This window comes from Rhinolophus sinicus, linkage group LG03, assembly GCF_036562045.2.
Source record: "Rhinolophus sinicus isolate RSC01 linkage group LG03, ASM3656204v1, whole genome shotgun sequence".
NCBI lineage: Eukaryota > Metazoa > Chordata > Mammalia > Chiroptera > Rhinolophidae > Rhinolophus > Rhinolophus sinicus.
The window spans coordinates 95,189,193-95,215,161 of NC_133753.1; the positions used below are offsets into that span (position 1 = coordinate 95,189,193).

The 25,969-nt window shown below is 47.5% G+C and overlaps 1 protein-coding gene across 1 annotated transcript in view; it reads left to right on the forward strand.

The window, feature by feature from the left end:
• The window catches only part of THSD4 (thrombospondin type 1 domain containing 4), a 574,709-nt gene that overhangs the window by 56,554 nt on the left and 492,186 nt on the right, over nt 1-25,969 (forward strand). The window lies entirely within an intron of this gene.

Here is a 25,969-nt window from a genome sequence, read left to right on the forward strand (position 1 = left end):
GACTAGGCTGCAAAGGACAAGGCCGACTCATGAAGGGGGAAGCAGCCCTGGATGACGGTGGGGGAGTAGCCTGAGGACAGGTGTGTGTTCAGGGTTCCCAAGGGGCCACACAGATGGAGGTTTCTTCTGAGGAGAGGAGAGAATGGCCTGGAGAGATGGGAGGGATAGATCTGGAGGGCTTGAAGGGAGGTGGGGAACTCACGCTTTACTCTGGAGGCTGGTGGAAGCCATAGGTATTGGCGCGAAAAACCCAGTGCGAGTGGGGAGATTGAACTGGTCCTGGTCTAGGACTGGTGACCTGAATACAGGTTGCAGGTACTGTGAACTGTGGTGACTGCCTCTAGACCTTGCTCTCCAGCATCCTGCCATTCTGCCTGCCTGTCTCCCACGGCTCACACCATGAAGCAGGTAAATTAACATTTCCGCACATGACGGGTGAGGCCCGTGGATGTCTTGGTGTCTTTGGTTTCCTCTCAGCAGAAGCCTGCAGCCAAGAGTTGACAGGAGCTTGCTGCTTTAAGATCAGTTAAAAGAATTATTTTGGCATGATTTTTTCACAGGAAAGTACCGAAGTGCATGAGGACAGGTATGATCCTTCAGGGGGCCGTCAGAGAATGACTCGCCGCGGGGTGTTTATCTGTGTTTCATGTGGGTAATCTTCTCATTGTAATTTTGTTTGACTGTCATCAGACCTCAGGCTCCACGTGGGCAGCGAAGCTGTTCATTTTGTCTTCTGTCTGCACTCTCTTTTCTGTATTCCTTTTTTCCTTTTCTCAACTAATATCGTTTTTGAGTGCCCAAGACATGGCCAGATCCTAAGCTAGATGCTGTCTTGCAATGTCCCAAGGACAAGCCAATCCTATGCAATCAGAGCATGCCCATTTTACAGATGAAGAAAATAAGCTCCGAAGAGGTTAAGAGAATAGCTGTGTGGGTGTTGCTGAGCACGTTCCTAGGAAACTAAGCCGGTCTCTGTGAGTAATTAGATTATTTCCAGGGATGCTATTGGGGAAATAACACATCACACAGAAAGCAGTACGCAGTTAGTGGCACCCTAGCCCATGAGTGCGTTGGCACCATCTAAGAGGCTTAAAAAATACAGGTTCCTGGGTTCTACCCTCAGAGACTATTTTTGTGGGCACTGGTGAGCTTAGGAAAGTGAGCCCAGGAATGTGTAAAGTTCCCTAGAGTACCGGTCCTCAGACTATGGGATATGTCAGTATGTCCAGCATAGATGTTGGGCCTTCCCCCTGGAGTTTCTGATTTCCGTCTGCGTGGGGCCTGAGAGTTGGCATTTCAGGAGGTGCGGACACTGCTGAGCTGGAGAGCACACGCCGAGAACTTTGCCCTAGTGGTTGTGGGTACACATCCAGGCCAGAGACTGCTGCACTGGGGCTCCTGGCCTCTGACTGATGCTCAAGTTGTCTGAGTCTGCTTTGTGGAGGCCGTGATCGGATTAGAGAAGCTAGACTCAGGACGCCTATACAACCAGCCATTCCCCCTTCCGCCCAACCTGGGAGGATCACTGTGGTATTTTTAACTGAGTCTAGATGTGGGCTCAGTACGCCTCTCGTCTCGCAGCCGTCAGTCCCAATCAGATGAGGTTGGCACACAAGCTAAACCTGCTTTTGTTTACCAAGCTACACAGTCTAATGGGCATTTCCCAAATCAATAACTTAAAAAGTCTGCGTGTTTCTGGACCTTGTGCCCTGCGTATTCATTAGTAGGAGCCCCCCTGGGGAGTGGTTCTTGACCTTGACTGCACGTTAGAATCAGCTAGGAAGTTAAAAAAACAAAACAAAAAACAAAAACAAAAACTATTGCTGCTGGGCCCCCCCCACCCCCGGACCAGTTGCATCAGTGCGTCTGGAGGCAGGTCCTGGTGCTGGTAGGACCATCACAGGTGAGCATCACAGGTGATTCTCAGGTGCAGTCAGGGTGGGGAGCCATTGGCCAGTGGCATCAGCACTGTGTAGGCACCCGGTTCCCCAGATGCCATCTACATGAACCTCTGGTGTCCGCTTGCAGATCCCCCGTGCAGAGCACCCCTTTTCTGCCCACACCCCCTCCCACGTTTGCCACCAAACAAAATAGAAGCAGCCAGAGGCCTGCTGACACTATGCTCGTCCTGGAGGCTCCCTGACCAGAGGCTGAGATGGCCCAGCATAGTCAGAGGGAAGCTGTGTTTCTGGAGCGGTACCCCAGGAACTGAACTCCTTGCTCACTGTATCCTTTGTGAACGTGGGGATCCGTAGGGTGCCACAGAGAAGAAACCTTTCTATGTAGACTCCCCAGCTCTCAGCACTGTAGGCTCCCCGAACCCAGACTCCGATCACCACCTTCACTAAACACACATTTCCTCCTTCGCAGCCGCACTTTCTGACGTCACTAGTGCCCTCCTAAGTGGCACTTCTCATTCTACCTGCCCTGCCGGAGTCCTCTGACTGACGGCCACTTTCTCCTTTCCTGGCGTCCTAACCCTTCCGCCTCCTCTCTATTCTTTCTCTGTTTCCTTTACTAACCTCTTCGCCTTCTCTCGCTCCTTAAATGGGGACATTTGTGCAGTGCAGCCATCGCTGTCCTTTGGCACTTCTCTGCACACCTTCGTGTCCCTCCCCGGATCCGTGGCACCGGCCTGACATGTGCTCTGAGTCCAGGGCTCCCAACAGCACCTATAAGCAGAACTCCCTCTGTGTCCACCACATGGGCCTGGTTTCCAGACTGCCCTATTTTTATGCCAGGCACCAGGGCTCTCCTGATTTCCCAGGTGTGGGATCTCTGGTGTTAAGAGCCGTTACCCAGTCAGTCCTTGCATCTGGTCCTGCCCGATGCCTCGCATTCCGGCCATGCTTGCCTCTGCTGCCTTCTCTCTGGGTTATTGTGATAACCTTGTGGGGAACCAGCGTCTTTGCAGCCTCACTCCTCCCACCTGCGCATTGCTCTGAGTCCTACGTCTAACATGCCCATACTTCCGTTGTGGGCTGAGGACATCTATTGAGTGCGTGCGGTGTGCCAGGCACCTGGTATGTGTATTATCCCATTTCAGCTGACAGCAACCTTATGAATTAGCAGACACTGTTGTTATACCCCTTGTACCTGTGAGGAGGCAGATTTGACGATGGAAGGAAAGTGGCCAGGCTTCCTGAGCACTGACGAGTGGTGGGACAGAAATTCAAGCTCACGCTGGCCTCTGAGCCCTCACTCTGAACCACTAGACTGTGGGCTACTCCCGTTGCCCCCAGCCCTCAGCGGCTGCCCGGGCCACCTAGAACAAAGACCAAGCTCCTTGGCTTGGCACACAAGGCTTTTCTAGAACTTCTGTAGCCCACCTTTTCAGTCATGTCTTCTTTTGTCCTCCTGTGTTAGAATGAACCCGGTTACTCCTGGATCCCCAAGTCATGTCACTCTTTCCCTCCTCTGCATTTTTGCTCAAATCCTTGGTGACATCCAGCACCCAGGGCAAGGCCACCCCTCCAGCTTAGTTGTCTTGATCTTTCCACACCTTCTGGATTCGAAAAGCCGGTCTTTGTAGACTGTCTCTGGACCCCTTTCCCAGGTATTCCAGTTCTATGCTCCTGGATGGGTCATACCCCCTTGAGAATAGGAAGGACTGCATCGACTTAGGTCAGTCTCCTACAGTTTCCAGCATGCTGCCTGGTATTCAGCGGTCCCCCAGCTCAGGTTGATGATTTTGATTTCACTCTCTGGTCCATGGCAGCCAGCTCTGAGCTGGACAATGTAAATAAGGCCTGGAGGTGCCGTTCCACCATCCGGAGCGGCTCTGCTTAGGTGCCCTGGTCCCCGCGAGTGCTCTGCACAGCCGTAATCACTTGTTAGATTAGTTTTCCATCCTTCATGGGAATCATTTTTCCTCATACATTTCTGTTTCTAAAGTATGAATAAAACGGAGACTTGGCTGTACACCAGGGAGGTTTAGGAGAGAAATGAGCAGTGGGACCTCCCCAGCCAAACCTGGCTGCAAACCGCTGATTGCATAGGAATACAGATGACTTCTAGCGGGAGGGGTCACACTGCTGCGATTCCGGCTTTTGCTGGGGAGCTGGGCCAGCCTCCGGAACCTGAGTATTAGCACAGCCCTCCCGTGGGCTCCCTGCTCCGTATCTCCTGGGGTGGACGGGGTGTCTTCAGTCAGAAAGGGCCACCTCTCCTACAGACCAGCCTGTCACCGACTAGCACAGGTTGGTGATTGTGTTAGCAGCTCATGGCCTGCCTCATGCTAAGAAATGTTAAATCTTTAGGTATGTATATGCAGATATGATTTTCCACTCCAAACGATAAAAAGACAGCTGAGCATTATTGAGTTCAGTGAAGGACAGACTCTCTGCTGGGATCCAGAGTGGTTTGGGAAGGCAGAACTGGGAATTGTCCAATAGATGGAGGCAGGTAGGAAGGACATTTATCTTGTCAGCTGGAGTGTGTGTGGTGGGGCTGGGGGGAAACTAGTGGCAGGGAAACCAGCTGTGGTAATAATTAATAATAACAAGCAATTATTGAGCACCCCGTAGGGGCTAGATGTACTCATATGATTTCTATCTTACTCAACAACCCTACAAAGTGAGTGCACTGAACCCAGGAGGAACCACTCACCCAGAGTCACAGAGCTTGTAAACGACAGAACCGGCATTTGAACTTTGGACTGCCTTCTTTCAAAGCCCAGGCTGAAGTAGGTGGAGATTTTTATGATGAGTTTGGGATTAAAATTTATAATCAAATTGAAAGGAAGAGTCAGATAGGAGAGACGATTGGAAGATGCCAGAAGACTTGATAACTGGCCAGGTTTGAAGCACAAAGGAGACTCTGGGGGGAAAATAATAACTCCATTTAGTAGCCTGGGAGATTGAGAGAGAGGAAGCACAGACCCACCAGACCCCAGACCCCAGATAGCACACAGAGGAGGTGATCTTGAGGGGGTGAGGTGAGAAGGTGCTGGGATGAGATTCAGAAATGTGGCCAACAAGATAGTGGCAGAAATGCCAGGTAGCCATGGTCAGTCATATTCTCTGACTCCATCTGGACAAGCTATGAGTATGGATGAGCAGGAACATGGGAAAGAGAAAGCATCTCGGGGGAGATTCTGGAGGAACTAGAATGAGGGATGGCAGCAGAAGTCACTGTCAGAGAAGCAGGAAGAGCAATAAAGTGTACGTAGCAGAAACCTGTGGAGGAATTGGTTTGAAGGGAGATGTCAAGATGGCCAGGAACGTCAGAGAAGTCAGGCTCAGTGCCCCTGCATGAACTCAGAAGGGCTCGGTTCAACTCACTGCACACTTGCTATGTAGCTTCCATATAACTGGCCTTACAGTTGGTGCAGGGGATAGAAAAAGACAAGTCCCTGCTCTTGAAAGGCCCAGGAAACCTTCTTGGTACAGAAGTGAATGAAATGTGGCTCGTCCGCTTAGCCCAAGATTGTTATTCTCCGAGCTTCTGTCTCCTCATCTATAGAAAGGGCATACTCGTGCCTGCCCCAGACAGGCTGTGCTGCTGAGAATGTTCCGGAAATCAGAATCAAAGTGATGCATGTATAATGTGCACTGTCCCTAGAGCTTAATGGTACCTGCTCAATTATGCTTAGAACTCACAGTGACAAGGATGAGAATGAAAGGCAGTTTCGAGAGTATGGTGGGGTGTCTTCCTGCCAGACTCAGGGAAGTCTCTCTTCCTTGGGAGTGCCATCTTTTCTTCAGTGGTTTGGGCTCTTCATTCTATGACGCCTGAGTTCTGCTGCCTCCTGTGGCTTTCCAGTACTAAAAAGCATCTCCTATTTCTAGAACTTCCCGTCCTTTAATGTGTTTTTTGGCCCAGATGTTTCAACAACACTCCCTTTCATTTTTCTTCCCCCAGTTCACACAGAGACCAGAGCCCCCTTCTGTTGGTTAGTGGAGTTCTCCCCGGCCACACCACCGGATAGCATATGGTGCGCTCTGTGGCCGATGAAAGGGTCTCCACACAGCTCTGAAGGCTAAGACAGCACCGACGAGCTGAATGAACCATGGGCTGTGTGGACCAGCTCCTGGTCCTCTGGGGGCCCAAGGGCTGCACGACTCTGTGTTTAGGTGCCTGGGGGTCTTGCTGCACACCTGCCGCTTGACCCCTGCACAGCCTCACTGGGGATGGGCGGTGGCGAGGTGCTTGGGGGTATGGCCCTACATGTGTTTGGCACTCTTGGGAGACTGGACTGCAGAGGTGGGGGGTGGGGTGATGCCACAAAGATCAGGGCTTCTGGAGGAATACATGTGTGACAGAAGCTGGAGGACGTGGAGGGGAGGGAGATCAAAGCAGGGACAGGGAGGGCCAGCCAGGTGTGGCCCATGGCTGGCACAGGAAGGCTGTGCTATTCAAATGCTGCGTCCTTCACCTGGCTCCTGCCCTGCCAGTGGGCAGCTCTGTCCCATTTCTCTGAGATTAGTCTCCCCTGGACCTTTATCCAGGACCCTGAGATTCTTGCGTGCTATGCTGGGATGGCATTTGGGGGTCACCCATCACTCCTCTTCCCCACATAGCTGGACAGTTGCCTCACTTTGCCCAGATGGTTGGAGGAATGTTGATCACAAGCGTAGCTTTGGGCCTGGAGGGCAATAGAGGTCAGAAGGACGCTCGAATCAAGGACAAGGAGCTTATGAGCTTTGCACGGGCCACCTCTTCTACCTGGCCGGGTGTCCCTGGCTCCCAAGAAGAGCAGCTGAGATGTGCTGACTCTAGGCAGAGTTAATTCTTTCAGCCATACCTGTGGGGGCACACCCCCATCCACTGATATGGAGCACGGAGGTGCCTCTGAATGAAACTCCACACACTGCCCAGTCACTGCAAGGGCCCTGCCTCAACCATTTCATAGATCAGAGCAGCATTCGTTTTCATCCCAATTGACCAATTCCGGTCTGAGTGTCGTCCCAATTTAGTCTCTGTAGTATCAAATTTAATCAACTAGCATAAGAATTCCCCTATTAATAGATTCACTGGAAATCCCCGGATGTGTCATTTTATTCGTGACCTTATTTAAAAATAGCCCATATCAACAACATGCACCAAGAACCAAACTGTCCTACGCAGGCTCTTGGCTTGGGTGTCATAACACATTAGAAGCAGGGCCAGGGGTACAACTTGGGGCCCCCACATGTTCACTTCCATGTTCCCATTCCCTTTGGATCATTTCTTTTTGGACCTTTGCTCCCTCTAACTTTGTGCTGTGCCCGCCCCCCCACTTCTCTGGGGGCGAGGGACTGGATTGCTTTGCTCTGCACGTGCCAGAAATGGGGCTCTGCAGGGAGGAAGGCTGAGAGGTGTCAAGCGTACCCCTCGCTCCTCTAGAGGAGGGTTTCTCACCCTCAGCACAGTTGAGATTTGGGGCCAGATAACTGTGTGTGTGGAGGAGGGGAGGGGACCACTATCTCATGCATTGTAGCGTGTTCGTATCCCCAGCCTCTTCCCGCTAGATTCCAGTAGCATCCCACACCCCCTCAGCTGTGACAAGCAAAAATGTCTGCTGGTATTATCTACTGTCCCCTGGTGGGCAAAATTGCCCCTGGTTGAGATCTATTGTTTGAGAAGCAGCAGAAGCAGTATTTCGGAGGCCTCTGGAACCTTCCCCAGGTTTCTCCTTTGATAGGGAGTTTCAGAAGCAACCCCTGCTGGGGTGACTGAGGGCGTTTCCCAGAGTCCCCTCCCCATTCCTGGGCCCACCATGCTTTTCTCGTTCTGGTGGCTATTCTTTCAGCCAGAAACCCCATCACTCCTCACATCACTCTGTTGCTTGCTGTGTCCCTGTTGTCCCAGACAGGCTGGTCTGCGGCCTCTCTGACCTTGAATGTCTGGTTGACTGGGGACAGGGGTGGTGGACAGAGCACGAGAAATCCTGGGCTGGTATCCCGGGTATGCTTCTCCTTGGCTGTGTGACTTAGAGACCCTCATGTATGACATAGCGCTGTGTCCTCGTGAGCTTGTCATACCACGGAATGGTGTGATGGCCAGAGACCCTGCAATGCCTCGATCCTGCCTGTGGGGCTCCCAAGGGAGAGAGACCCCGAGACAGTAACAGATGGGAAATGATGTATGGTGTGTCTCGTTGTAATGCTTTGTTCTGTTCCTGAGAGGTCCTGGGCTAAACATGAAGTGATCAAAGCCGTTGTTCTGAAGAAAGAAAAGGGTTGTGTTCAAGGCTTTTATACTTGCAATAACAAAATAATTTTTTCTGTAAGAATTTAATTCATACGGTATTTTGAATGGCTATCGAATCTATTTTGGTAACATTGATAGGCCATTGTCATCATAGTCCATTGTTATAATCGATAAAGTAGAAAATTGAAATAAGATGTCGACACAGGAAGCACAAAATCAAACCTCAGTGCAGCTCCCTTTTCAGCCACCAACAAAAGAAGGATGAGATGCCACGTTGGTGCCTGTGCTGTGCCGTGAGTGTGGTAGCTCCTTCTGTGCCCCAGGCCCGTCCCATGGGAACCTCGTAGGGCCAATATCCATGTGATGGGGGTTGTGTTCATTTTTAATCATTTCCATTATATCCAATTCACAGTATAAAGATTTACGTTGTGGATAAAGTGCCAGAAAACACTTTATCTGGGTAGGTGCCTAAGGACTCCCAATGGAGAGTTCTGACAAAGCTCAAGTGTATTATATGGCTTGGACTTGTAGCCTAAATGGAGACTCTGTCTTTTTTAAGCCCAGAGCAGTGGCCAACACTCTCAAGTGGTTGTAAAGAAAGAGATGGAGGGCTCCATGGAGTAGAAGCAAGGGCAGGGAGGACGGAGGCTTTCAGAATGGTGCTCTGCTCATCAACAAATGTGATCCAGTCAGCATCTGGGATTCTAACCACTTAGTGACTGTCTTGTGGATACAATGAGGATGATGCTGATCTCCCAGGCTTGGGGTGTGGATTAAATGACTTTATCCATAGACTAAGGTAGTCATCTCACTATTAAACACACCAGGGCTCAAGCCTCAAGCAGCTCGAAAATCCAAAGGTGCCTCTGGTTTCCCCAAACCAGTACCTCACTGAATGTGGTAGAATGAGCCTCCCCTCGCAGCACTTCCAGCGGCACCTTTGGTCTCCCATGTAATTGCCTGTGAGCATTGGAAATCGTTGTGGTTTTTAATACAGTGATATTTCCTCTCCAGGGATTTGAGCCCCTAGTCTAGTTTCAACAACTGCTAGTTCGGTCCCAAGACGTGGTTCTTGTTTCTTCCTTGTCTAATGGAAAGAGTGTTTGCGTTTGCACAGGGTTTTTAATGGGCTGTAAGCTGTTGGCTCTGAGAGGGATTTTTGGTTCAGAGCCAGGGAGACTTTAAATGTTTGGGGAAACCTATGAGTGCTGCAGAGAGGGGCCCCTTCTCTGCCGTACGCATGACCCATGTCAATATGGGCAGGTAGTGTTCCTGCTCACCTGACAGGCAGCAGTTCACCTCCAGGAGCTGAGAACTGCTGTGGTGCTCTGTTCCCTGATTGAGCAAGGACTCTGGGCCAGGCAACCTTTTCTGGGACTGTCTGGGGGCAGAAGTTTCAGATTAAGCCAGCGACTATTATGAGCCACCCCCCCCTTTTTTCTTTTTTTTTAATCATTCCAGAAACAGCTGGGGAGAGCTCCCAATTTCCCAATTTGGCTTCTGCTGGTGGTCTAGACCACAGAGATCTCTAGATGGAAGTAATTTCCAGAGATTTTCTCTTTTGGGCAAGACCACACCTACACCACCCCAGAAAGACAAATCTGTTCTTTTTTGAACTACTCTGGGAAGGCGAATTTGCAACCGCCCTTGGAAACAGTCGATTTTGACGATGTCTGTGCTTTTGCCTTCTCTCCCAGACTTTTCTCTCTGTAGAAACATTCTTCATGGCTTTGAAGATCACTGTAGGGTGGTCATCCCTTGGATACTTTCCTCTCTGCTAAAGCATTTCAACCCCAGCATTTTTGGGTGGCAGTCAGCATGGTTTGGGGCTTCCCAAATGTCTCCCCTCCAGGTGTCCCACCATCAGAAGATTGCACACGCATACCACACGCACACACATCCATGTACAATCCAGCCTCTGGGGTAGTCCAAAGTGGCCTACTGGAGGCTCAGAATTTCCTTGAGGTCTGCTATTGTCTTTAAACATTCATGGACATGTGACATTCTGTCCCCAAATAGAACTGATTGTTTTAATTTTGAAACAGTGTTTTAACTTACTTAACATTAGGACAAAACTCTCATGCACACACCTTCCTTTTTTTGTTAACTCTTGAGGAAATTGGTCATTTGGGAAGATGGCACATATTTTTTCTGGTCTGTCTGGTGTCCCTTGGTGCACTTCTCACAACCCCAGTGAGGGAAACCTGGGTTGCTGGCATCTTGGCTCCTGGAGCAGGTACATCTCCATTTGAATTCTGACTGTATCGCTTCCCGGCAGCCTAACTGTACACAGATTATATCAGCTTCTCAGTTATAACAGCGAGATATTTCCTACCTAGCAGGGTGTGTCCATTGAGCACCTACGATGTGCCAGGCTCTGTTATAGGGGTTGGGACTAGAAGTGAATAACAGACACAAGATCCTCTTATACAATGAGCCATTTCTATGTCGGGTGGGAGGAACAGATCGTAAACAAGTAAGCAAATGAGAGCATTTCAGACCGTAATAACTGCGATGAGGAAGGTGGAGCACGGCAAAGTAGAGACAGTGTGCGTGTGCGTGTGTGTATGCACGTGTGTATGTACGTGAGTGTGTATGCATGTGTGTGTGCGCGTGTGCCCATGGGCATTCGCTACTTCAGATGGTGTGGCCAGTGAAGTCTCTTTGAGGAGGTGACATCTGAATTAAGGTCTGATTGATAGGCGGAGCCAGCTAGGAGGATTCAATCAGGTAAGTTAGTAAGAGTGATGGCCCATGGGGTGGCTCAGTACGTGTTAATTGCCCCTCTTCAAGAATCAAAGCGAGGCTATTTCAGCATGGGGAGATAGATTTTATAAGTCATTAGGTATGATTGGAAGAATCTCAAAAGGGTAACCAGATAATTTCAATGGACTTTGGAAATGATACAGTTGAGAATTTTGTTTGCTGCCCAGCCTATCGCAGCTCACTCAGGGATGGCTGCTCAAGGGTACCTGAGTAAGCAGAGCTTTTCAAATCACGTTTGTACCTGGGTCCCTGATCATCAGCTCCTTTTCCTTTGTTGGAGGGGCCTAGGCTTCCTACTTACCTATTGCCATGACCTGCTCCTGTGGAGCATGTAAATATCTTCTCCTCAGTCACATTATACCAGATTTGAGTTGTAACCTTTTAAATATGTGGGAAGAATTGATATGATTATTATCTCCTCACAGAGGTATTGTGTTGTGCAAGACAGGGCATTTCCTAAAATACACCCGTTCCTCTTCTAAAGTTTGTTCTTTTACATATATGAGTAATAACAACCAAAGCCAGAACTGACAATTGTGTAGAACTTTAAGCCCTTTGGTACCCAGTGTTCTTGAGAATGAAGCGCCATGGGGCAGAGAGAAGACACTGAGCTTTGGAGCCGCCCAACCTGGAGGCAAATCCTGGCTCCAGCCTCCTCTGCAATTTTTCTTTAAAATTAAAACAATGATTTGTAAACTGAGTACCCGTGGGTCCTGGAATCTTGGGTATATTCTTGGTGGTCAGCAACTTAAATTACATTTTTTTAAATTTAGAATTTCATTTTGATGATAACCTAAAAATATCAACCTGAGTCTATGCTACATAATGTGATAGTTTATTAACTAAATACCTTCATTTTAGAGAGAAGAGTTTTTTAAATTTTCGAGTCCATAAAAGGATGGAGATATTCAGATACGAGGCAGGGCACCAATCTCCCCAAACCCTGTTCTGCAGAGCTTGGAACCATGTCCACCTTCAGCTGTATTGCCAGGTTCTATCTTTTGTGGCCCAGCTCACAATAGCTTGTTAGCAGTAAGTGCAGTGGTAAATGGTAGTGAATTTTTTTCATTAAGCAGCATTTAAAATGTTCTGAGCCCTATAGATTGGCCCTTCAATATAATGGATTGGTGGTTTAAACCAAGTTCATTTTTCAAAAGGAAAAAAATAACACAAACAATGGTCCATTGTGCTCAAATTTAAAAGAATCTAGTCAATAAGAGAAACTTCAAAGATTTACATACCTCCTACGGTCTCACCCAACAATGTCTATTTAGTTCCATTAACGATTCATCACATGAAATCAATATTGTTAATATGAATTTTTTTTTTGTTTTGTTTTCAGTTTTCTATTTACTCTGTTTTTAAATTAGCATAGGAGATGGGTGACCGGTTAGCTCAGTTGGTTAGAGTGTGGTGCTGATAACACCAAGGTTACTGGTTTGATTCCCTCTTGGGCCACTGTGATCTGCACCCTCCTTAAAAAACAAACAAACAAACAAATAAAAACAACATATGACTAAATTAACATGGGAGATTTATACCTTGTTTTGTTTCACAACTTGGGGTATGAGACACATACAAACGGAAGTTATAATGGAATATAGTGAAATGTGCTCAAAATGCTGTGGTGTCTAAAGGATACAACTGTCGTTGCCTGGGGAGCTGGGGTAGTTTACACAGACGGTGTGACATTCAGTAGGTCTTGAAGGATGAGCAGGAATTTACCAGGTGAACTAGGTTGGGGGTGAGGCAGGGTTTTCAAGGCCACTGCCATGGGTTGTCTGAAGCACAGAGTGGTGTAAAGGCTTGGTGTGGGTGAGTGAGAAGTTAAGAATGGGAAAGTGCTGCCAGGGGAAGCTGTGGGGCTAGGCAGAAGCCAAAGGGCAAAGGGTCTACTGAGCCAGGTTGGGGGACTGGATTTAGTCCTGGAGACAAAGGGGAGCTCAAGGAGGTCAATAAACATGGGACTTGGGTGATGTGATGTTTAAGAGTGTAATTCTGGAAGTAGGGAAAGGGGGATTGGAGGGATAGAGACCAGGTAAGAGCAAATGGAAGTAAGGCCTTGATCCAACCCTGGACCATGAGGATGGAGAAAAAGGGAAAGAGTTCAGAGATACTTTTGAGGTAAAACTGGTAGAATTTTGTGTGCATTTGGAGCAGGGGAGTGGAAGATGAACCAGAAAATTGAGAGTTCAGAAGATGGAGCAGATATTCAGATCCTGGTTAGGTGACGTATTGAGTACAGAAGTCCCATGCGTCATCCTGGTAGATACGTCGAGTTGGCTATTGGGAATGTAACTATACATGTAAATAGGGCTTGGGAGAGAGTTTGGGGCTACCTATGAATAAGGGAGACATCAGCATGAAGATTATTGTTGATGCTACAGTATTACCCTGCGATAAGGGTTGGATAAGATTGGAAGGCCCAGAATGGAACCCTAGCACTTGAAGAGCAGATAAAAGAGTAGGGGAGGAGCCAGCAGATAGAAGAAGAACTCAATCAGGAGAAGAGAAGACAGCTAGAAAGTTAGGAGGAAACCCAGGATGGTATGGCGTCCTGGAGTCAAGGAGAGAGAAAGTTTTAACAAGCAGGAGGTAGTTCAGGGATGAAATGCTGAGGACATTACTTTGAAGAGACAGGAGAACTATCATTTGGATCGTCAGCCTCTTGTCCTATAGGGACATGGAACAAGGAAAACAGTAGAGGTACCGGAGATTACCAGCCAAGTGCCTGAATGGCCATGACATGGGCTGTTATGGAGAGAGGAGGTGTTTGACATTTCCCAGAGCAAATGGGCAGAGAATCAAGCAGACGGGATACATTTGTCATTCATTCAACCATGTGTTATTCATCCATCCATCACATATTTCCTGAGGTCCTGCCAGGAGACAGACTCTGTATGAGGTGCTGTTAGTGAGATTAGATGGAACACAAAGGTAAGTAAGACGTAATCCCTGCCTTGGGAAGCTCACAGTGTTGTTTGGGAGATGGTTGTACGCACAGATAATTATAGTGCCAGGTGGCAGGTGCTGTGGAGAGGGATGTGTGTAATGGCTCTGGAGCTTGGGAGCGAGACCGTTTGACCTGGGTGGGAAAGGTCTTAGGAGCTGAGTTAGAAGTTCACAGGTAGAGAAGAAGAGGAGAAGGGAGAGAACATTGGAGCTGAGAGAGCGGCATGGTGAAGGCAGAAAGAGAAAGGGCATATCCTGCGTCGTCGTGCTCTGTGTGAGCATTGGGGCTGGGGGGAGAGCAGTGGTGGAGTTGAAGCTGGAAAGGAAGGGTGAGGCCAGATTATGAAAGGCTTCAAATGCCACGTCAAAGAATAAGTTTGGATCTCATCATTTGGAAAATGAGAGCTCAAGAGACATTGATAAGCAAGGGAGTAACACAGCAGTGCCAGATTTCAGAAAAACAGCTTTGGTGGCATGAGGAGACCTGAGTGGGCAAGGAAAAGACTGAGGCAGGGAATCTGAATAGGGTCTCATCTCAATCTGTGTGCAGCCTCAATCTGTGTGCAGCAAAGTATTTGTAGAACACCTACTGTGTGGTATACTCTGTGCTGGATGCGGACAGTAATATTCCAGTGACAGGCTTTTGCATGGCCCGTCTTTCAGGAGCCTGGTGGCTCCAGCCACTTCCTGGAGAGGGCTAGCTATTGACCCAGCTGCAGGTGGCCAAGTCACCAGGCTGAATCCTGTGCTGGAAGATTGTTGTTCCCCACACTCTTCACTGTGTGGATTACTCATTATTTTGACTGTCCTGCTTGGCTTGGGTTGCAGGTAGGCAATTGCTGTTGAGAGGGTGAGGCCAAATGGACTCGCCACAGGAACAAAAGAACCCACCCAGGCATCGCACAGACAGACATCTGCTTCTGTTTCCTGAGTAACTGTGCAGCAACAGGAGGCAGACTCTGTACCCAGGCACATGCTCTGCGTTATTTTTTGGTTAGAACAGAGGACGGTTTCCATGTGGCTGGTGATGAAAGAGTCAGGTCAATTTCAGAAGTGGGAGTGTTCCCGATTATGTCGACCACATCCAAATATTTACCTCATTCCATCATTTTGGCGGGGCCCTGCCTTTGAATGTGATGGCCACGCATCCGGGCCTCCTTTGCACTGCATTTAGGGAAGATCTTCTGTACATAGAGCCTGTCCTTTGCTGGCAGTGGGTAACCCTCAGCACAACCTGTGGGATTGCCTCGCTCTCTTGTGGTTCTAGGAGGGAATCAATACATGGCAAGGAATGTAAGCGCTCTTCCAGGAAAAATCAGAGCCTGTTAGCACTGGAAGGGACCCCGGCCCTCATCAAGCCCAACCGGCTCATGTTACTGATAGGGAAACCGTAGTCTAGAGCCACAAGGCAGGCTCGCCCCAGAGCTCGGAGTGAGTCACAGCAGACGGGACCGGAACACAGGGCCCAGTCCAGGGTCTCCCATGAGACTTCCCCTCCCTCTTCTTTCATCTTTCTACAGTTCCTGTTGCTGCTATAAAAGTACATTTCAAATGGAGTCTGGTTGGCGTGGATCCCATGTGAGGCAGGTATCACTCCGCCAATGTTTTCCTGTCTCATACGATAAACTCTGGGTTGGCCTCAACTTGAATGGCAGAAGCAGAAGGGGTGGACCAAAAAGCAGGCAACTTGAGGGTAATAAAATAATGTGGCCAGAGCTTTCTGGGGTTCAGGAAGTAGCAGTGGCGTATGGTGGAAGTCCAAAGCCTGGAGGGTAAGCTCAGTGGAGTGCTTTCCTCTTTGAGGTATCCGGTAGCCAATGATTCTCACACCAGGGGCTGCATTCAAATCACTGGGGAAGCTTGTTTGACATGCTTATTCCTCGGCCTCACCACAGAGGTTCTTGTTCACTAGGTGTGATGTAGGAGCCAGGAATCTGCATACCTCAAGTAGATGTGAGGTTGACTATGCTGCAGGTACCCTGGGGGTCACAGGTGGAGAGACAACACAGAACTAGGAACAGGAGAACGAGGGTCCATCTGTGATGTTCTCCAGTGTTTGGGTCAGACTGTATACTCAGTACCATATATATGGGTGCATATGGCAGAGTGTCACGTATCTGAGATTGTTCCTGTAAGGATTCCCCACCTGGGAGGACATAGGTCTTGAGAGAGAGAGCATTTAAGGCCCTGTGCACAGAGCTCGTTTGCAGGGCAACTGAATTCCCACCTGCTTAGCTTTTGGATGGCTGCACTCAGTGGTTTTCTCCTCTCTATGGCTCGTGCTTTAGCTAAGACTTGGTCTTTCTCTTTCCCCTTTTCTCTATCTCTGCCTTGGCCTCCACTCACTCCTCTGTCATGGTTTCGTGCAAACGCAGCCTTTGGAGTGTTCCTGAAATGCATGTGTAGAACTCATTCCTGTATAAATGACTATGTGTGGGATTCTGACCCAATGGTCAAGGCTCCAGTCTCCCTTATTGGTGATGTTCTTACCTGTTGTTTTGCATCTGCTGGCATTGACGCTCATGCTGAGAGGTCAGCTTTGGGACCTTTGCATTGTGTTGTGTCTGAGTCAGGGGAGGTGATTGAGATGTAAGGTTGAATTTGTGTCTCAGAGGAAACCATCCTGGTGGCCCCTCACTTAGATCTGGTTTGAGTTTGGACCCTCTTTGTCAAGTGGCACCATCTCCCTGTACTCTTGCACAGGGTCCCAGGTAACAGATGTCCTAGCTGTGCTGCCAGCCGTATGTTCCCGCTTACATTTGCTCTCAGCTGTCCAAAACTCTGCTCGTGGGGCTTACACTCCAAAATGTATTTTTGTAATGTTTGCTTTAGGGTGTCAACTTGGTTATGTGGCTAAAACCAAACCTCCTTTTTCCAGTCTCTCCTAGAATGAGACTTGAGAATTTCAGACTTTGCATGTGACTTGTTTTCTATGAAGAACAGATGGTGGGTTTAATTTTGTAGAAAGAAAATTAGAAACCAGTGAAATCTTACATGATTTTACATTAGGACCGAAACCAAATACATTGAAAACATTTAGAGCTGTTCCTAGTTACGGATTTACTGGTGGTGATGAGAAATTCCGGGCTTTCTGTGACAAGGACTACCATCAACTCTTGGTTTACTCCACGCCTCACACCCCCCAAAATCTGTTCTGAATCTTTCTCCATTTAATCTATTTATTTTTATTTATTGAGCAAGCAATATTGTAACCATGACTGAACTTTTTTTAAATTACAAGAAAACTTACCCTGGGTCTAGCTTCAGTAACAGATCATATGTTTTCATTTTTCCATGTCCCCTTCCAGGCTTTGTTCATATGCCTACAGACTCTTTATATTATTATAATCATGGTATAGTTACAAGTTTGTATTTGGCATTTTTCACTTAATATTGTGTTACAAGACCGTTTCTGTATTGCTCTGTGTTGTTCATGATTGTGATATTTCATTGAGTTATTAAGCCCTCATTTATTTGAGTGCCCTTCTATTATAGTCATATGTGTTCATCCCCCTTAAAAAGATGATGATGAAATAAAACACAGCCACAATGGCTCTGCTGCTGCTTCTCCTGCTCTTCTCTAAGATCACTTCCTGTCTGTCCCTGTGATCCTCATTTGCTTAGTCCATCCTGTTTCAGGGAGACCTTGTTTTCCTGGTTACGCTCACAGTGGTCAACTGCTGTCTCCATTCGAATCCTCCAGCCCTGGACTCCCTTATTCCCTAGGCTTCTGGCCAGGCCAGACCGCCTGGGGCTATCCCAATTGCTGCCTTCTCTCCTCCAAGCCCTGGCCCAAAGGTAGACTGGCTTATTTCACGTTGTGTTGGTTACCAAACTTTATCTGTAGATTATGATATTTGCAATCATTTAGATATGATTTAGGGTTCTTTACTGCAAGCAACAGAAACTAACATAAGCATTGGGGAATTTAGCAGAATGAGCCAGGAGACAGGTGGGTACAGAGGCAACACCAAGAGCAAGAGAAATACGAGGTGTGAGCAAACAATATGATGAATGTTTCAATAAAAAAATTATTACAGTAAAAGCCATCTTGTCATTAATCCCCCTCAAATACTCCTCCTTGCTTTGAACACACTTATCCCATTGTTTTTGCCACTTTCTGAAACAGTTCTGGAAGTCCTCTTTCGTGAGTGTCTTCAGTGGCACTGTCGTCACTGCCTCGATGTGCTGAATTGATTCAAGACATTTATCTTTCATGGTCATTTTGACTTTTGGAGAAGTCACTCATGCTAGATCCAGTGAATAAGGTGAATGAGGACACACCGTAATGTTTTTATTTGACAGAAATTGCTGTATGCCGGAAGTGATGTGTGACACGGAGCCTTTTGTAGTTTCAGAGCATAACCAGTGGGGTCAGGGGAGCTGCTGCTAGGGGGAAGGACCCATGCCATTCGTGGTCTCTGGATCACTTTCCTGGAGATTCACATTCCAGGGAGGGAGCGTCCGGTCGGCCCACACTGACGCCTTGGCTTCAGCTGGCAAGGCCCTGAAACACATTCCCAGCACACTTCATCCAGTGTGGAGAGGTAATTCCTAAAGGGCCCAGGGAAAGGAGAATGAGTACCAGGCTGCCCTACATACACACCTTACCACTGATACACGTTTACACAAACATTCCCGCCAAACATCCACTTCCATACAACCAATCCCAAACTGCTGTTAGTTACAGCATCCAACTGCAAACCCAAAATCTTTGGGGGATTTCAGTCGCCCCTCTAGTTCTGCCACAACCTCTTCTTTTGCGTGGCCCACGTTGCGTTACATAGGGATGTGACTGTGCTGATTTCCTACATCTCTGAATGCCTTCCTTTTTTTTCTGCTCCGTCTCATGCCCCATAGTGACTATTTAGAGAGGTACGATAACATCAAGCAGTTGTTTATATGAGGAAGGGGATAATAGAAGAACTGAAGGATTTTATCCAAAATATACATATCTCCCTTGACTCTGGCCTCACTCTAGGCAGGACCTATCATCTCTGGAGAAAGAGGCATGGCGTAGTATTGTGTACTTTAATCCCATTGAAAAGCTTCTCTTTGATGCTGTTCTCTTACCCCTACACCCACCCTGCTCCTAGTCTTTAAAACCTCCAGTGGAATGGAGAGGGCACCAGTTTGGTTTGAGGGCTGGATCTGCTGCTTGCGCAGATAAAACTTTTGACTGGTGCTGTGAGGTCTCCTAATGAAGAGACGAAATGGAGGTCTGCTATGTTCCCGCTGGATGACTGGTAGTGTGTGTGTGTGATGTTTTACCTCATTGTTTCGCCTCCCCAACAACACTGTCACATTTGCATGATTGTTTTCAAAGCCCATGCTTCATGCACTGGGGCGCTCTGTACCTCAGTGACCACATCCACAAAAGGGAAATAACAATCCTTGAAATGAATCTTGTGAGTATCAGACGTAGGGCTTGCGTTAAAGCAGTTCAGGAAGATAAAGGATATTTTCGCTAGTCCTAATAACCTTCTCTTTCTATAATTATCCCATTTGTCCCTCCCCTTCTTTCAGGGGCAGTTCTTCTTTCATAGAAGGTGGACGCCATCCAACATGAACTTCATTACCTACTCCTATCCTTACCGCAGCATATGGTCTTCCATAATGGAAGATCTCTTTTGTTCATTTTTGTTTGTTTTCTTTTTCCGATCAATTAAATAACTTTACCCTGAATTTCCTTAGGGCCCAGCAATCTATGCGTATGAGACCATTTAAAAACAATCACTCTTGGGGCAGTGGGATTGCTCAGTTGGTTAGAGCATGAGCTCTTAACAACAGGGTGCCGGTTTGATTCCCACATGGGCCAGTGAGCTGCGCCCTCCGCAACTAGATTGAAGACAATGAGGGGCTGCTGAGCTGCTGGAGGCACAGCTGGATGGCTCAGTTGGTTAGAGTGCCAGCTCTCAACAACAAGGTTGCCGGTTCAATTCCCATATGGGATGGTGGGCTGCGCCCCCGGCAACTAAGATTGAAAATGGCGACTGGACTTGGAGCTGAGCTGTGCCCTCCACAACTAGATTGAAGGACAATGACTTGACTTGGAGCTGATGGGCCCTGGAGAAACAATCACTGTTCCCCAATATTCCCCAATTAAAAAAAAAATCACTCAAATGTTAGTGGGCTTCTTTTCACGTGTGGTGAACAGTGCAGAATCTTAATCAACCCAAAGATCAGCCCAAATATTGCTGGCAGTCTCCAAAGGAGATGTCCCGTGTGTGCTTGTACACTGTTAGGAATTTTATTAACTCTGTGACTCATCCTCTTTAAGTCTCAGGTTTTCATCTAGAAAGGGAGGATAGATAATAGCTTTTTCATGTGGCTATTTTGAGGATTAAATTAGATAATACGTATAAAGCAATTAGCCCTTTGCTTGACCCATACTCTGTATTAAATAAATGGTAGTTGTCCTTGGTGTCATTTGTTAAACATCTGCTGATGGGTCTGGCCTGCTAACTGCTCCAAGCTGTAGAGGTGACCCCAAGGGGCAAGTGGCCAGTGATATGAAGATGGTGGCAGATGGGTGAGGAGGCCACACTCCGTTTTGCTTTTTCGCTCATGCTGCCCAGTTTGGTGGGAAAAGATTTTCTAATTGGGCTCTTTTCGTTGCTGAATTAGAGAACTACTCATATTATTAGGTTGAATCATGTGAATCATTTGACACAATGAACCATGGAATTGCATTTTTGTAGATCAAGAATGGTCAAATAGGGCCAGCCCGGTGGCTCAGGTGGTTAGAGCTCCGTGCTCCTAACTCCGAAGGCTGCTGGTTCGATTCCCACATGGGCCAGTGGGCTCTCAACCACAAGGTTGCCAGTTCAATTCCTCGAGTCCCGCAAGGGATGGTGGGCTCTGCCCCCTGCAACTAAGATTGAACACGGCACCTTGAGCTGAGCTGCCTCCCGGATGGCTCAGTTGTTGGTTGGAGCACGGGCTCTCAACCACAAGGTTGCCAGTTCAATTCCTCGACTCCCGCAAGGGATGGTGGGCTCTGCCCCCTGCAACTAAAATTGAACACGGCACCTTGAGCTGAGCTGCCGCTGAGCTCCCAGATGGCTCAGTTGGTTGGAGCGTGTCCTCTCAACCACAAGGTTGCCGGTTCGACTCCTGCAAGGGATGGTGGGCTGTGCCCCCTGCAACTAGCAACGGCAACTGGACCTGGAGCTGAGCTGCGCCCTCCACAACTAAGACTGAAAGAACAACAACTTGAAGCTGAACAGAACCCTCCACAACTAAGATTGAAAGGACAACAATTTGACCATTGTTCCCCAATAAAGTCCTGTTCCCCTTCCCCAATAAAATCTTTAAAAAAAGAATGGTCAAATATCAGCAATTGTTTATGTTTTAACCTAATGCTTAAAGAGAGATATCTGCAAATAGGTTTATTTTCTGTATGCTGTTCTAGTATACTTCTTGATTTTTTCTTCATTAATTAATACGTTATGGACAGCTGTCCACTTTAACAGATATGTCTACCTTACTCTAACAGAGAAATTGTATTCTATTGTTTGGACTGATTTGATTTTACTTAACCAAGCTCCTATTCCTGGACATTTAGGTTGTTTCCTAAATTTGGTTTTCGTTTTGTTCTTTAAAAAAGGGTGCAATGAAATTCTATAACACAAGTTATACAACTTTATGCATTAGTTTTGAGTATCTCTATAGAGCGAGTGACTAGAAGTAAAGCTGCTGGGCTGAAGGATAGGTGCATTTAAATTTTTGATAGATATTGTGAAGGTCCCCCCAAAGAAGTTGCCCCAATTTAGACTCACATTAGCAGTGAACGGTCTTGCCATGGCAGTGTTGTCAAACTTTAGAATCTGTACCAATGTAATGGGTATGAAATGGAATTCTGTTGTTTTATTTTGCATTTATTTGATTACATATGATGTTATTCAGTTTGCATATATTGTACATATTTTCCTATTATATTAGTCAGCTGGGACTGCTGTAACAAAATGCCATAGCCTGGGTGGCTTAAACAGCAGGAGTTTATTTCTTAGTTCTGGAGCTTAAGAAGTCCAAGATCAAGGTCCTGGCAGATTTGGTTTTCCGGTGAGGGCTCTGTTCCTGGTTGCTGATTGCTGGCTTCTTGCTATGTCCTCATATGGTGGTGGTGGGGGAAGGGCAGGGGTGGGTGGCAGAGAAGGGGGGGAGACAGAGAGAGAGGTTAGTGGGGAGAAGAGTGCTCTGGCCTTTCTTCTTCTTATAAGGACACAAATCCTATCATGAGCGTCCCACCCACATGACATTATATAAACCTAATTAATTCCCAGTTGCCCCATCTCCAAATGCCATCAACAAGGGTTAGGTGTTCAACATACTAATTTGGAGGGGATACATTCAGTCCATAACAGCTGTAAACTACCGGTTCATGCCCTGTGTCCCTACTTCCATTGGGTTTTTGTCTTTTTCTTACTGCTTTGTTAGACCTCTTTATAAATGAGGAAAATCAGCATTCAGGTTCATTTTAGAAGTGCCTTAGGTTTTCTGCTTTCACTTTTTACATGTCATCTGTGTATTAGGGAAGGAGTCATATGTTGCTGGCTACAAGGCTTTGAGTTTCCATTATTTGTTTGTTTTTGTCTCTTACCCTGATTTATTCTTTGGTTTTGCTGTTTGTCACTGACTAACAGAGGTCTTAGTTAGTCCTAATTTTAGGAATATTATATGTCAGGATGCTTGGAAATTTTCCCATCTTGCCTCACAGAAAACTCCTTGACTCTCAGAAAAGGAGGAGCGGGGCGTCATTAGGAGGGTTGGGAAGAAGTGGAGGGAGGATGGGAGGTTGGTGCAACTGAGAAGCTGACATCTAAAGCCCTCCTTTCATTTTTCTTTGATTTTTCTTCCTTTCTTTCTCTTTCTCTGCATTTTCTCCCTTCCTTTCTGTTTTTCTGCCCTTTTTTCCCTTTGTTTCTGGCTGCATATTATACAAATACAATTCTGGAGCATGTGAGTAGATTCTTACCATGGAGACTGAGAGAGAATTTCAAGTCACTCCTCATAATTCTACTATAAATTGGAGAATTCTTATGAACAGAATAGGATGGAATGTGTTTTCATGCTTCCCCCCTCCCCCCCCAGGGACCCTGCCCAATTTGGCAAAAGGAAAAATAAATTAAGGGTGGGATTAGTTCTAGGAAGTGGATTTTTAGTATAGCTGCTTGTCTAATTCAAATAGTATGGGCGGTGCCTGAGTTACCTATGGTGATGAGAAGTGAGGAGGTGGTGGGTAACTGAAATCCCCAGTGTGTCAGAAACATACTTCTGCCTTTGTTTGTTCATCCCAGTTATCCTTCTGTTAGAACTATCAAAGTAGATTTATTTCTACTCATGTCACCCTTCTGTTTTCCACCAACAACATCACGGAGGCAGCGTGCTGCAGGGGTGACGTAAGAACACTAGAGAAGGAGTCAGGAAATCTCAGTTCTAGTCCTTTCCATGCCCCTCACTGGCCTGGGACGCTAGACAAGCTATGCAGCTCTTGGGGTCTCATTTTCTGTCCTGTAAAAGAGACAAAATAACACCAACCTCCCAGAGTGGCTGAGGGGCCCTATAATGTGACTCCTGGAGTTACCTAGTGGTGCCTGCACACAGAGCCCAACCCTATGCAGGTGAGCTGTTTGCACAGTGCCGGACACACAAACGGGGCTTGGCAAATGCCTCTGCGCTTTCCTCTCTTGTCTCAGAAGTACTATCACACTGTTTTGGTTTCCTAAGGCTGTTCTAAGAAATTACCACACACTGGATGGCTTAAAACAGCAAGAATTTATTCCCTGCAATTCTGGAGGCCAGAAGTTCAAAATCCAGGTGCCGTCAGGGTCGCACCCCTCCCAATTACTACCGGAGGCCCCTTCCCTGCTTCTTTCAGCTTGTGGTGGCATCACTCTAGTCTCTACCTTGGTGGTCACATGGCTTCCTCCTCTGTGTCTGTGTCTTCTCTTCTGTGTCTCAAGGACACTTGTCAGTGGATATGGGGCCTACCCAGGAAATGCAGGATGCTCTCATCTCAAGTTCCTTTACTTATGTACACCTGTAATGACCCTTTAAAAAAAACAACAGAAAAAAACAAGGTCACATTCACAAGTTCTGGGGTTTAGGGCATGGACATATCTTTTGGGGAGGGTCACCATTCAACCCACTACACACACATTTTGGGGGTTACTTTATAGATCAAGACTGTGGCTTGATTAGGCGCACTTGTTTTCATAACCATCTCAGTGAATCCACCATCAGTTTGATATTAATAAAGCAGGACATGTAAGGAAAGAGAAGAAAGAACAAAAACTTGGTTTTTGTTTGTTTTGTATTCATAAAGGGGCAAAAAGCCTGCTCTCCTGGGCCCCCAGTTTAGGGGTGATGAGTTGAATGTATTCGTTATGCGCATCCCCCATCTGCTGTTCACATTGCTCCCATATGGGTGGTTAGGAACTGCAGCCTTCCTGTCACAGAACCTTCTGTCATGCCCTTGCTCTGACCCCATCTGCTGGCTCCACCCCATGTTACCTCTGACCGCGCGTTGGCTCTCTGAACAGGGGTCCCATGGACTGGCTGTCTGACCTCCAGCTCTGGGCTAAATGCTCTGGTGAGAAGCCTGTTTGCTCCCTGGGTTCCATCTCTCACTCATCCTGCCTTAGTTACTCCCTGAACCTTCAGAACCCAGTGTAAGCTCTAAAGGTCATCCAGAGCCCACCGTGCGCTGCGATGTAGTTGAAGGAAAGTGATCCCAGTCAAACAGGTCCCATGGCTTCAGGGTGACTGAGTGCCTGGGGGTGAGGACTGTACCCCAGAGCTGAGTCCTCGCTTTTAGTCGCTCCAGTTCAGCCAAGGCAGTGGAAATACTTACCCAGCACTTACCTCGGGCACTTTGGTGGGTTTCCTCATCAATTCCACAGCCGCCCTCTGAGGTTATCTGAGCTCCATCTCTCATTCCCATGTGGTATGAAGCAAATCAGCTTCCTTGGGTTCGTTCCACACACAGGGGAAGACAGTTCCTGGACCTTCTCGCCACTTGGGTACTGCAGGGACAGAGGAAGTGTGAAAGGACAGAGGAAGTGTGCAAGTGTGAAAGGACAGAGGAAGTGTGCAAGTGTGAAAGGACAGAGGAAGTGTGCAAGTGTGAAAGGACAGAGGAAGTGTGCAAGTGTGAAAGGACAGGAAGTGTGCAAGTGTGAAAGGACAGAGGAAGTGTGCAAGTGTGAAAGGACAGGAAGTGTGCAAGTGTGAAAGGACAGAGGAAGTGTGCAAGTGTGAAAGGACAGAGGAAGTGTGCAAGTGTGAAAGGACAGAGGAAGTGTGCAAGTGTGAAAGGTCTTCGAGCTCTTGGGCCAAACAACGCTGCCAACATCCAAGATTAAAAAGAATAATAATAAAAGCATAAGGTAATCTGGAGGCATTTTTTGTACTTCAGAGGAAAACCTGAGGTTCACTGAAATACCCTCACTCTAAGAAAAGTCGTAATGTTGCTCGATGATGTCCCACGGGAAGGAAGCACATTCAGGTGAAGCATCCAGAAGTGCAAGAGCAGCTGTTTGCTGGGGAGAGAGCAGGGAGTGCGGGACCTTCAGGTATTAGGAGCTGGGTAGACTTAAGTCCCAGCCCTGTGGTGACATGACTGGGGCAGGTCCCATTCTCTGAACCTCAGCTGGAGAAGCTTACCTCTGAAAGGTGAGGATGGTAACAACCAGTGCTGTGTGGCCTGGAGATTACATGTTATCTGGCACTGAATGAGCGCCTGAGTAATTACAGCTATTACTGTCATTCCATCTCTGATGCCTTCTCAACACCCATTTCCACCCCCACACACCCCACCCCCACACATCCCTCCTCACCAAGCTAGGGCAGCCAATCTCCCTAGGAACCTCCCCCAATCTTGTGCTAGCTGCATAGAGCTCTTCTGCTTCTGGGTCCAGGCTATTTATGTGGATCTGGGGTGCTTTTCTCTCCATCCCCAGGGCCCAGGTCAGCGCTAGTATACACCTGGAGCTCAGAGCATGTCTGCATGATGAAGGAACCCCGTGTACCCACGCTTAGCACCGTGCCTGGTATAGTAGGTCTCTGCGAAACGATGGGTTAAATGAAAGGGAATGTAGAATCACCCTCTGGATAG